The sequence below is a fragment of the Cricetulus griseus genome (assembly GCF_003668045.3).
Source record: "Cricetulus griseus strain 17A/GY chromosome 1 unlocalized genomic scaffold, alternate assembly CriGri-PICRH-1.0 chr1_1, whole genome shotgun sequence".
Taxonomy (NCBI): Eukaryota; Metazoa; Chordata; class Mammalia; order Rodentia; family Cricetidae; genus Cricetulus; species Cricetulus griseus.
Genome location: NW_023276807.1, coordinates 217,504,089 through 217,514,084, shown reverse-complemented (window position 1 = coordinate 217,514,084; position 9,996 = coordinate 217,504,089).

The following is a 9,996-nucleotide window of genomic DNA, read 5'->3' as shown; positions in this document are numbered from 1 at the left end:
ATGTACTAATAGGATTGCCACATGCTTAAGCCAATCATATCTAAAATGACCTAAGTTCCTTAGACACTCCCCTCAGTAAGACTTAAAAGAAGCCCCCACATTCCTTCTCAGGGTTGTAGCCATCTTACCTTTGTATAGGATGGTCAGCCCCAGTGTGCTGGAATCATTAAAAAAAGACTCTTCGCTTTTACATTGGATCTGGTCTCTTGGTGGTCTTTGGGTCCTGACTCTGGGTACAACAAAAGGAATAGGGTGGAGAGCAATAGAAGAAAGTGTTGTATGTCCTTCTCTGGCCTCCATGTATAATGTGTGAATACAAGCGCAAACACCTGCATACACTCCCAACACACACACCCCCAAATAGAATTCTGTCTGAATGTAATTATTCCTTAATGTTATTACTAACAGTAAAGACACTGTATAAGCCAGTTAGGTGGTGTCAGCAGGATCAGAGGGAAATGCTTGCTTTAAATGTTAAGACAAGTTTGCCTCAGGTCATTTCAGGGTGCTGCCCCTCATGTAAGATGCTCACGACCAACAATTCATCATTAAAGGGGAAGCTATAGCAAGTGACACCATTTCTGCTATATGGTAGATGCTTAGTAAATGTTGCACAAAGTAGTGACAATGTCTTTGCAACAGCTTAGTTGTGAACACGCTCTTGTAGGTCCACCCATCCACACACAGAGGCACTCTGGTGCTGATGTGAAATTAGAATACATTAATTCAAGCAAGTTTTCCCACAGAAGTCTGTGCACAGTATACCCTTGAGGATCCTGGCTAGATTGTTCTTGTGGTCTGCTCAGTACTGGAGGAGGAATGACTGCAGAAGGGTGCCCTCTGGCGACAGTTACAAAGCATGCATGCTGTGTTACATGAATGACATCACACACTACCAGGTAAGGGCTCTGCATCAGTTCACCAGGCTGTGGTTTTATTGCTTTAGCAGACAAAGAGGACCCAGTGATGGAACTGGAAACCCCCACTGAGTCCAGGACAGCTGTGAGCATAAAACATCCCTCAGTGACTATTTGCTGATTGATTCAACAGATAAACCTGGGGGCTGTATAGACATAGGTGTGACCGGCAATGGCAGCCAGCTGAGGTGACCTAGGCAGTTCTGCATACACAGTGGGACTCCTGCTGAGCCTTGAAAAATTGCAATATTTTCTTCTGGTAATTGCTTAATCCACTCAGCTCTGTAAACGAGCTATGAGGTTTCTTTCCCTTGGCTTTCTGAATTACAGTATTAAACTGGCCAGCCTTAAAGGCTGTGAAAGGCAGTGAAAGGGTTTAGCCATGAAATATGTATGCTTGGCAGGTGTGAACCACACCACAGAAAATTTACCTCAGCCAGGTGTGTACACTCAAATGCAGTGGTGGCTTCACTAGGCCCTTCAAGATCAAATAGAGAGCAAGCTTTGCAGGAAGAGGCCAGCCCAGAGCTGTGGATTCCACAGAGAGGTGATATAATTACAGGTTAGTGTAGACAGGTGCCTGGCTTGTTTGCCAGTCTTGTGATCTCAAGACTTTCTGCCTCCAAATACACCTGCTCCTCGCTTGTCACAAATAAGACTGGGGCCTGTCCCCAGGGAAGAGACGGCCATTGTTGGCAGGCTGGTGGCAGACACCCTGAACACTGGAGCAATCTCCAGGTCCCTTTCCCAAATAAAACTCAAGGAGGAAAACAGCAGTGTTTGTGTGGAGTTTCACCGCAGAATAAAAGCAGCATGTTTCCTTGGTGGCTGACTAAAGGGAAAAAGTCGTGTTCAACCTGGAAAGATAAAGGGAGGCCCCAGATGAAAGCTGCTTGATTTATTATGAAGGCAAAGAAACTCACTGCAGGAATTAGGGATCATACAAGTACAAGTATTAGAAAAAAAAAAAAAACTAGGTCAAACTGAGCTCCTAATTGGATGGTTCTCGAAGCTCTGTGGGAGAATGCTTCAAGTCTCAAAAAAACATGGGGATATGTCCCCAGAAACTCCTGAGCCCAGGAAACACTAACCCCTCCCCAGCCCCTCAGCTCCTGACAATCACCACTTTCTTTCTGTCTCTGGAACCAGGAGTGGCTGTCTTCTTGGATCTGCTCACTTCCCTTAGTAAAGTAGATCTAGGCTCCCTCATTTCCTCATACATATCAGAATTATCTGCTTGTCCGTCAGTGGGCACCTGAGCTACCTCCATCTCCTGGTAGGGGTCTCTTCACCTGTCCACCTCCTCTCCACCCCATGGCAGCAGGAACCACTCCTTGCCATCCTGGCTGTACTGAGTGAGCATGCTGTGTGCTATGAACAAACGCTGATTTGCCTCAGATAGGGCACGGACCAAAGGAACAATTCCACCCAAGTGTAGCTTGATGAATGTGAGTTTGTTGGGTTTGCTTATTGGAGCATGGGAGATTCAGAGGTGAAAGCCCATCCCAGCATGGGTGACAAGTCACAAAAGCTGGACCCTGAAGACCCTTACATGATTTGCAGGCAGTGCCTCTGCAAACTGCTGCAGCTTGTAGAATCTACAACTGAGCTTCTCCAGCCTTGTCATTTTCAGGCTTCTAAGTTTCATGAGCATCCTAAGTTGTTGGGCCCTGCTCAATGCTCCAAGAGGGGATGCTGAGTTTGGAGGCAATGGGTACTCTGCAAAGCAATCAACCTACTTGGACTCACTGAGCAGTCAGCACCAGTTAACTCACCTATGAAGAGTATAATTCACTAGGTTTAGTGAAGGGTGCTTAATTCACAGCAAACAATCCTTTACCAGGGTGCCAGGTGCCACTGTCTAAAACTGTCTCCAGGGCCCCTGCTTCATATATCTTTGCTCTCTGGCTTGAGGTGCTGTGCCCTGTGCTTGGAGTGACAGGACACAGCACATTCTTGGGCAAGTGACTTAAGGCAGGTGCCAACCTCTGTTCTGCTACCCTGTGCTCTGCTTTGGTACGGAATGGTACACAAGCCCCACTTCATAAGGATGCCACTGTTGTGTAATAGCAAACTGGATGTAGGGTCCCCTTAAATCCTTTCTGTGGCACTGCTGATGGAAACATGACTGCCTTTCTTCAGCACACCCATGGCTATGACTGCCTTCCTTCCACCTTGAATGCTGCGTGTCTGTGAAGTTTCATTCTTGTTCCCATCATGATTCATTCCTGTGGCCTAGCGGGATGAGCTGAAGCTCATCCATCCACTTGCTTATGTCAGCTGCCTCACACAGTGTCACAGGAGCAACCAATTCCGTATCTTGTGTGGAGGTGCTGGTACAAAACAGCCTGAGGTGGGGAAGGCTGCCCTCTTCTTGTGTCCTTGAAGATTGCTCTGAGGGAGGCACCTGGGATGAGGTCTTTGCTCAGGAAGCTACAGGGGTGCTGGCACCTTCTTGTGAAAACCTAGAGTGTAGATGCTTCCTCTACAGCCCACTCCTGGTCCAGAACAAGAGGATTCTTCTTTTCTTTTTTCTCTTCTTCTTCCCTCTTTCTTCTTCTCTCCTCCTTCCCCTCCCTCTTTTCCCCCCTCCTTTTCCTCCTCTCCTTCTTCTGTTTTTCTTTCTCTTTCCCCACAAAACATGCACTAGGCCAAGCTATCCACCAGAGACTGCTGGCTGTGTTCCCACCACCACCCCAGAGCCATGCAGTCTACAAGACTGTCTATGAACAGTCCATAGAAGCTGAACTAAATGCAAACCTATCACCCCAAAGAGGCCACTTCTCAGCTCCCCAGTCAACTCCAGGACACTGTGTGAGCAAGAGAGTCTAACTTGCTAGGACCATGACTAAAATGCAAGGGAGAGGGCCAACCTCCCCCTTCTTATGGACTAAAACAAGTACATCTCATTCTTGAGCCACTGGTAGGAATGTAGGCAATAACAATGAGCTAGAAGGAACCCGGGCTCCTGAGTGTTCTCATGGAGAGAGGCATTTATCTACCCTGGTTTATCATTGCCCTGGATTAGAACAGGGAAATTAATGTAAACATTTTATGTCTATTACAGAAGCCAAACTGAATTCTAAACAATGCTCTTCACATAGAGAGAGTAGGGAAAGGAAGACAAATGGGAGGGCAGATGGGGGACTGAGAAGAGATGTGAGGATAAGGAAGAGTGTGAGAGGCATTTTATCTCGTTCCTGCATCCTTCCCACATAGTAGAAAGGCACACCCACTCCTGTGATTCTGTTGTGAATATTAGAGGACGTGGGCATTATCAGAACAACGCAGCTTTCTCTAAGTTCTGATAAGACGCTGCAGTGCGTTGCTTTGGAAATAATTACAAATGAGGTTGGGTCCCTAATCTTGTCTTTCCAAGCATTATATAACCAACTCCTAATTATTCACATCCTTTCTACATTTTGTGGAAATGTCACCCATTCCTCCAATGATTTATGAAATGACTTTGAGCAATAAATTCTGCTAAACTATTTGCTTGCCTTACTTCCCCCTGCAACTGCCAACCAGGTTGTAGTTTTTTTTGTTTTTTTTTTTGTTTTTTTTTTTTTTTGTGTGTGTGTGTGTGTGTGTGTTCTTTGCCTTTAAAAACTCCTTGTATAATGCATGTGAGGTTGTTCCATGAGAAATGTTTCTGTCTAGTCAGTTGAAGGCTGGCTTTATACAGACTTTCAATTTAGACTTTGGTCATACTGAGTGGTCTTTGGGTCTCTATCCCACAACATTTGGAGGTCCCACCAATTTCCTTCACCAATTGGTCCAATCCCTAGATCTCAGCAGGCCAAGGACATGACATGTGTAAACTTCCTCCTAGTGGATACAACCTAGGATGTTCCAAGGCTCCAGGAGAAATGATCTTGGATCTTGGTGTTTACAGAATTCCAGGCCCCTCTAACACCCTTTTCTACATATCCTTCAGTTAGAGTTGCCTGGTCTGTCATCTCCAGGGTAAATCTGGTTAAGGTGCCTTCTGTCTATGACATAAAAGGGAGGCTGGACACAACCCATTCCTGGGGGAACAGAGAAAGTTACACTGGTTTCTCTTTCATGGCTTAATATTCCTTTTCAAACAACGGTCTGTATAATTAGAAAACTCAAACCCACCATTCTCTAAAATAATAGAAAAGCTGCCCTGGGTCCAGGCAAGGGGATTGATGCTGGACAACTAGGCCCAGCTAGAATGGATTTTCCCTCTGTCCAACACTAACCAAGGAGACATTGGACAATTTTCACTAGGCCCTTTTAGAAAAATTAAACACAGCTCCTAAAAAAGATTGTATTTGTCACCGAATTGGCCCCAAATATTAGGGGAAAGTTACAAAGGCTAGAGGAATTTGAAGGTATGAATAGGTTTCGATTACTGAAGGTAGCTCAAAAGGGGTTTAACAGCAGAAAAACAATGGAAAGTCAGAATGATAAGAGGAGTAGCAGGGTCATAGTGGAGACCCTACAAGAAAATCCCAATAATAAACCAGTCTGGCGCAGCAGTTGAGGAGGCCTGGAGACAAGTAGGCCACTGTCTTAGTTCAGGTTTTTATTTCTGTGAAGAGACACCAACCCTGTTCTAGAAACTCGGGTCAAAATGCCCTAGATAACTGCATGTTCTTGGCTTCTGTTAAACCGCTTGCTTGCTTGCTTTACTTCCCCTTGTAACTGCCAACCAGGATGTGTTTTTTTTTTTCCTGTGTTCTTTGCCTTTAAAAGATGCCTGTAAGAAGCATTTGAGGCTGCTGTGAAACATGTTTCTCTTCAGGCAATTGCCAGTTGACTTAATACAGACTCTCAAGTCAGACTTGGTCATGCTGAGTGGTCTTTGGGTCTTTACCCTGCAACATCATATACAGTAGTGTAGGTTGTATAGTGCACAGAGCAATCTATCTATGCAGCCAGCATGGACCCCTCCACCTTGCCTTTGCCAACAGAAATCACATTTTTCTGAAAGCAATGCTGATGCTTTGTAGGCTCTGGCAAAGGGTTATGTGTTGGTTAAATTTTTCATTGCTGTGATTAAATGCCTGATGTTAACAGATTAAGGGGAGGAGTGAAGGATTTTTGTTTTGGCTTATGGTTTTACTTGTACCATAATCTTGGGCAGAGCATCATGGAGCTGAGACTGTGTGGCAGGGCTGGTCCTCATGAGAGGGCTTCATGGTATAGGGCAGAGGTTGATTTTCACTTCCTGGTAGACAGGAAGCTAAGAGAAGGAATACAGAGAGAGGCCAGGCAAGACATAAGCCCCAAGCACACCTTCACTGTCTACTTTGTCCAGCTAGGTCTTGTTTCCTACCTTTTGACACCTCCCAGTAGTACCATCAAACTACACACCTACCAGGGCATTAGACCGGAGTCCACAGGATCTAAACCTCTGGCAGTACCCTCAGACACACCCAGACGAGGGTTTGCTAATCCATCCCAGTAGACTATCAAGGTTAGCCCCACAGGTGACTTGTGTTGGGAATGTAGATCAGTGCTAGCATGAGGAGATCCCATTTCCAGACCACAAGCAAAAGCCAACAACCAACAGCAGTTGTCAGCCTGACTTCACAGCCCTTCTCTGCTGTGATCTCCTCCTTCCCTAGTCATACTGTCCATTCCAAGCTCCTATCACTCCTCTCCAATCTTCTTTACAGTGTTTTACTTCCTTTAATTCCTCACTATTCTTTCACAGACATTTACAAATCAGCTCATAAAGAATGGGTTTCATTATAACATCACATACATCTGTGTGCTGTTCTTTGCCCATGTTTATGCCCCTCTTTCCCTGTCACCATTCTGCTCTGCTCTTTAGCCTCCCCCCCGCCCACAGATTCCTTTTCTTTCACATTACTTAAAACTAGGTTCTGAGCTTTTAATCCCAGCACTCCGGAGACAGAAGCAGGAGGATCTCTGTGTGTTCTAGGCTAGCCTGGTCTACAGAGCTTGTTCCAGAACAGGTTTTAGACAGAGAAACCTTGACTGGGAAAAACAAAACCAAACAAAAACCAAAATAAAAGCAGATTCTGGCTATGAGAGAAAACATGGAACTATTGTCTTTTGGAGTTGACTCATTTTGGTAAATATTAATCATCTCTTGCTCCATCCATTGTTCTTCTTTGTGGATGAAAGGAAGCCTTCCATGCATAATAGGGACATATCCTTCATCAACTCACACATAAACAGATCTCTCTTAAACCTTGCTTACTGAAGCTACTATTCTCCACTGCACCTGTTCTCTATTGACAGTCCATAGTATTCTCAAATGGGGTCTGTGCCTTCTTGCTATCGGCCCTCTGGGTCCTTGGTCACTGCACTTTGATGTCTTGTGAACCTCAGAGAGCCAATGTTTGCTCATATGCAATTGTTCCAGGGCCTTCAAGTATGTCACGAAGCAGGATGATTAAGCCACCTACTGTCCTGCTTTCAGTCACTGAGGATGGAGGAGGTACCCAGGAAGGCTTATACATGCTCTGTTCTGGAGACAGGCTGCATCAGATAAAGGCGATTTTCCTTTATTTGGCCAAAGATTCAAGCATTAGCATTGCTTTCTGAGCCAGGGAAGCTGTCTACAGGGAGAATTCTTTTCCTTGCCATTCAGCACAATCAGAAAGTGGAATGTTCCAGTAAGCTGTGCAAATGGACCACCATGACATGAGATCCATGTTGTCGAACTTTGTAATCGTATCCTTCATTAACTATTCAGTAGAGGAATTGGATCGTTTCCTTCTCTCGGCATCCCCTTCTTCCTCCACACTCTTCCTCTGGCCTCTCAGCTGCTTTGCTCCAACATCTTATTCGCCTCTGGGAAGCACCGAGCTGACTCAAAGTCACCTTTCTTCCTGTCAGGAACAGGGTGACAGGGATTTACAGACTTGCCACTGGGAACAGTTTGTGGTTGTTGCTTTAGTCAGCATACTCCTTAAGAAGTGCAGGTACTGGCCTGTGGCTCATTGGTTGAGATGGGCATCCCACTGAGGTTCCAGGCTGTTCCACAAAGGCAGCTGTGCACCTGGTTGTAGGGAAGGGGCTGGGTGCCCATTGGAATCCTGCCAGAAAGGGAAAGGTGCAGGGCAGGTGGCCTGTGAGCAGCTGGCTGCTCCAGACAGGCCAACCAACTGGCATCTAGAAAATAAACCCTCCTCGTGGTAGCCGGAGAACCTAGCAGTGTCTCATCTGATTGCTACTTAGGGACTCATCCAGACCAGGGCAGGCTTTTTGAGTTCAACTGAATCCAAACATTTGTCTGGGAAGGGAGCTTGGAACCTGGCAGGGGCTGTGAAATAGAAACCGAGGTGACATTTTATACTATTAATACTATTTTATACTTTTGATGTGGGAGATAGGGCAGTTAGTACTCTTTACATTATCTCATTTTGTTGCTTTTTGTTTATTTTTTATTGTGTATGTTTGAAATACACAACATAATCTAACATGCTTGTGATCTAACAGGACCAATCTTCCTCTTTCTGGACAAGAGCACCTAAACCCTATTTCTTTGTGGAGGGAGATCCCAATAAAACACAGTATTGTTAACTATAGTTTTCCCAGGGTACACACTGAATCTCAGGACTCATCTTATATCTCTGCATACTGCCACAGCAACCAAGATGTAAAAACGGCAAAATATCTGACAGGTCAATGAGTGGAAAATTCCAGGTATACAGTGGGATATTATTCCATCTCAGGATAGAAGATCCTACCACTTGCCACACCATACACAGCCTTGTGGACATCACGCTAAGACAGATAAAAAACTATCTCATAATCACACATGTAAGTGGAACTTTAAAGTTGAATCTACAGAGATGGATAATCAGCTATGGTGGGAAGGGAAGCAGGAGCAGGGAGAGAGATGTGTTGTTATGGTATGAATTGGAAGTTTTGTCCCAAAAGGCTCATGTATGGAAGGCTTAGTTCTCATTGCAGCAGCCTTGAGAACAGAGGCTTGGGAAGGTTGCAAGGTCACAGGGGCTATGACTTCATAGAAAGGTTAGCCCACTGATAGCTTTATAATTTGATTTTGTTTTCGAGGAAGAGGTGCAATTGGGAGGGGGCTGAGTTGGAGGGAACAGAGCATTGGGGCCTTTGAAGTGTCTTGTCCATGGCATGATCCTTTCTTTACTTCCTGGCTGCTCTGGTGAGATGCTTCATCTCCACACATCCTGCTACCTAGATGCTTAGTCTCACCTCGGGATCAAAGAAGTGGAGCCAGTTGATAATGGACCTTTGTGACTGTGAGCCACAATAAAATTTTCCTTTCTCAATTTGCTTATTCTCACTTGTTTTGTCATGGCAATGAAATACTGACCAGGATGGTTAGTTTTAATTGTCAGGGTCTGAATTCAGGGTTGTCTAGATCAGGTTGGTCTGTGGGCATGTCTGTGGGGAATTACCTCAATTGCCCTAATTGACTTGGGAAGAGCCAGCATGAAAGTGGAATGTGCCATTCCCTAGTTTGGACAGTAAAAGAACAGAGAAAGCTGAACACCAAGCATGCATGCATTCATTCCTACCTGCTCTTGAGGGTGGGTGTGATGTGACCAGATGTTTTAAGTCTGGCTGTGTGTGCATGAGTATGCTTGAACATGCCTGTGGTGTGTGTGTGTGTGTGTGTGTGTGTGTGTGTGTGTGTGTGTGTGTGTATACCATGAGGTACGTGTGGAGTTAGAAGCATGTGGGGGTTGGTCTCCGTGCTTCCCTCTACCTCCTGGGGTTGAACTCAGGTTGTTAGGCTCCAGTGCAAATGCCATTACCAGCTGTTCCCTCTAAGTCTGGCCCTTGAGAAGAATCCAGCAGAGAGGCTTGCTGAAAGAGGGGGTGTGTGGAGGAAGGTAGTTTTATGCCCTCTGTGAGCAAAAGGTGAGGCCACATTCTGGACAGAGATACTGTCTTTAAAATCTCTTCACACATTTTCTTGATCCAGGCAGTGTGGACATGGCCACCAGTCACTGGCATCATCTCCTAAGGAAGGTTGAGTTTCTCAGTCATGAGAACTTCTGAGAAGCTGGGGACCTGCCCTTTATGGGCTCTCCCACACTGTGCTCCAGTGAAGGCAGAGACAGAGAGAGTTGGGGGGAGATGTATC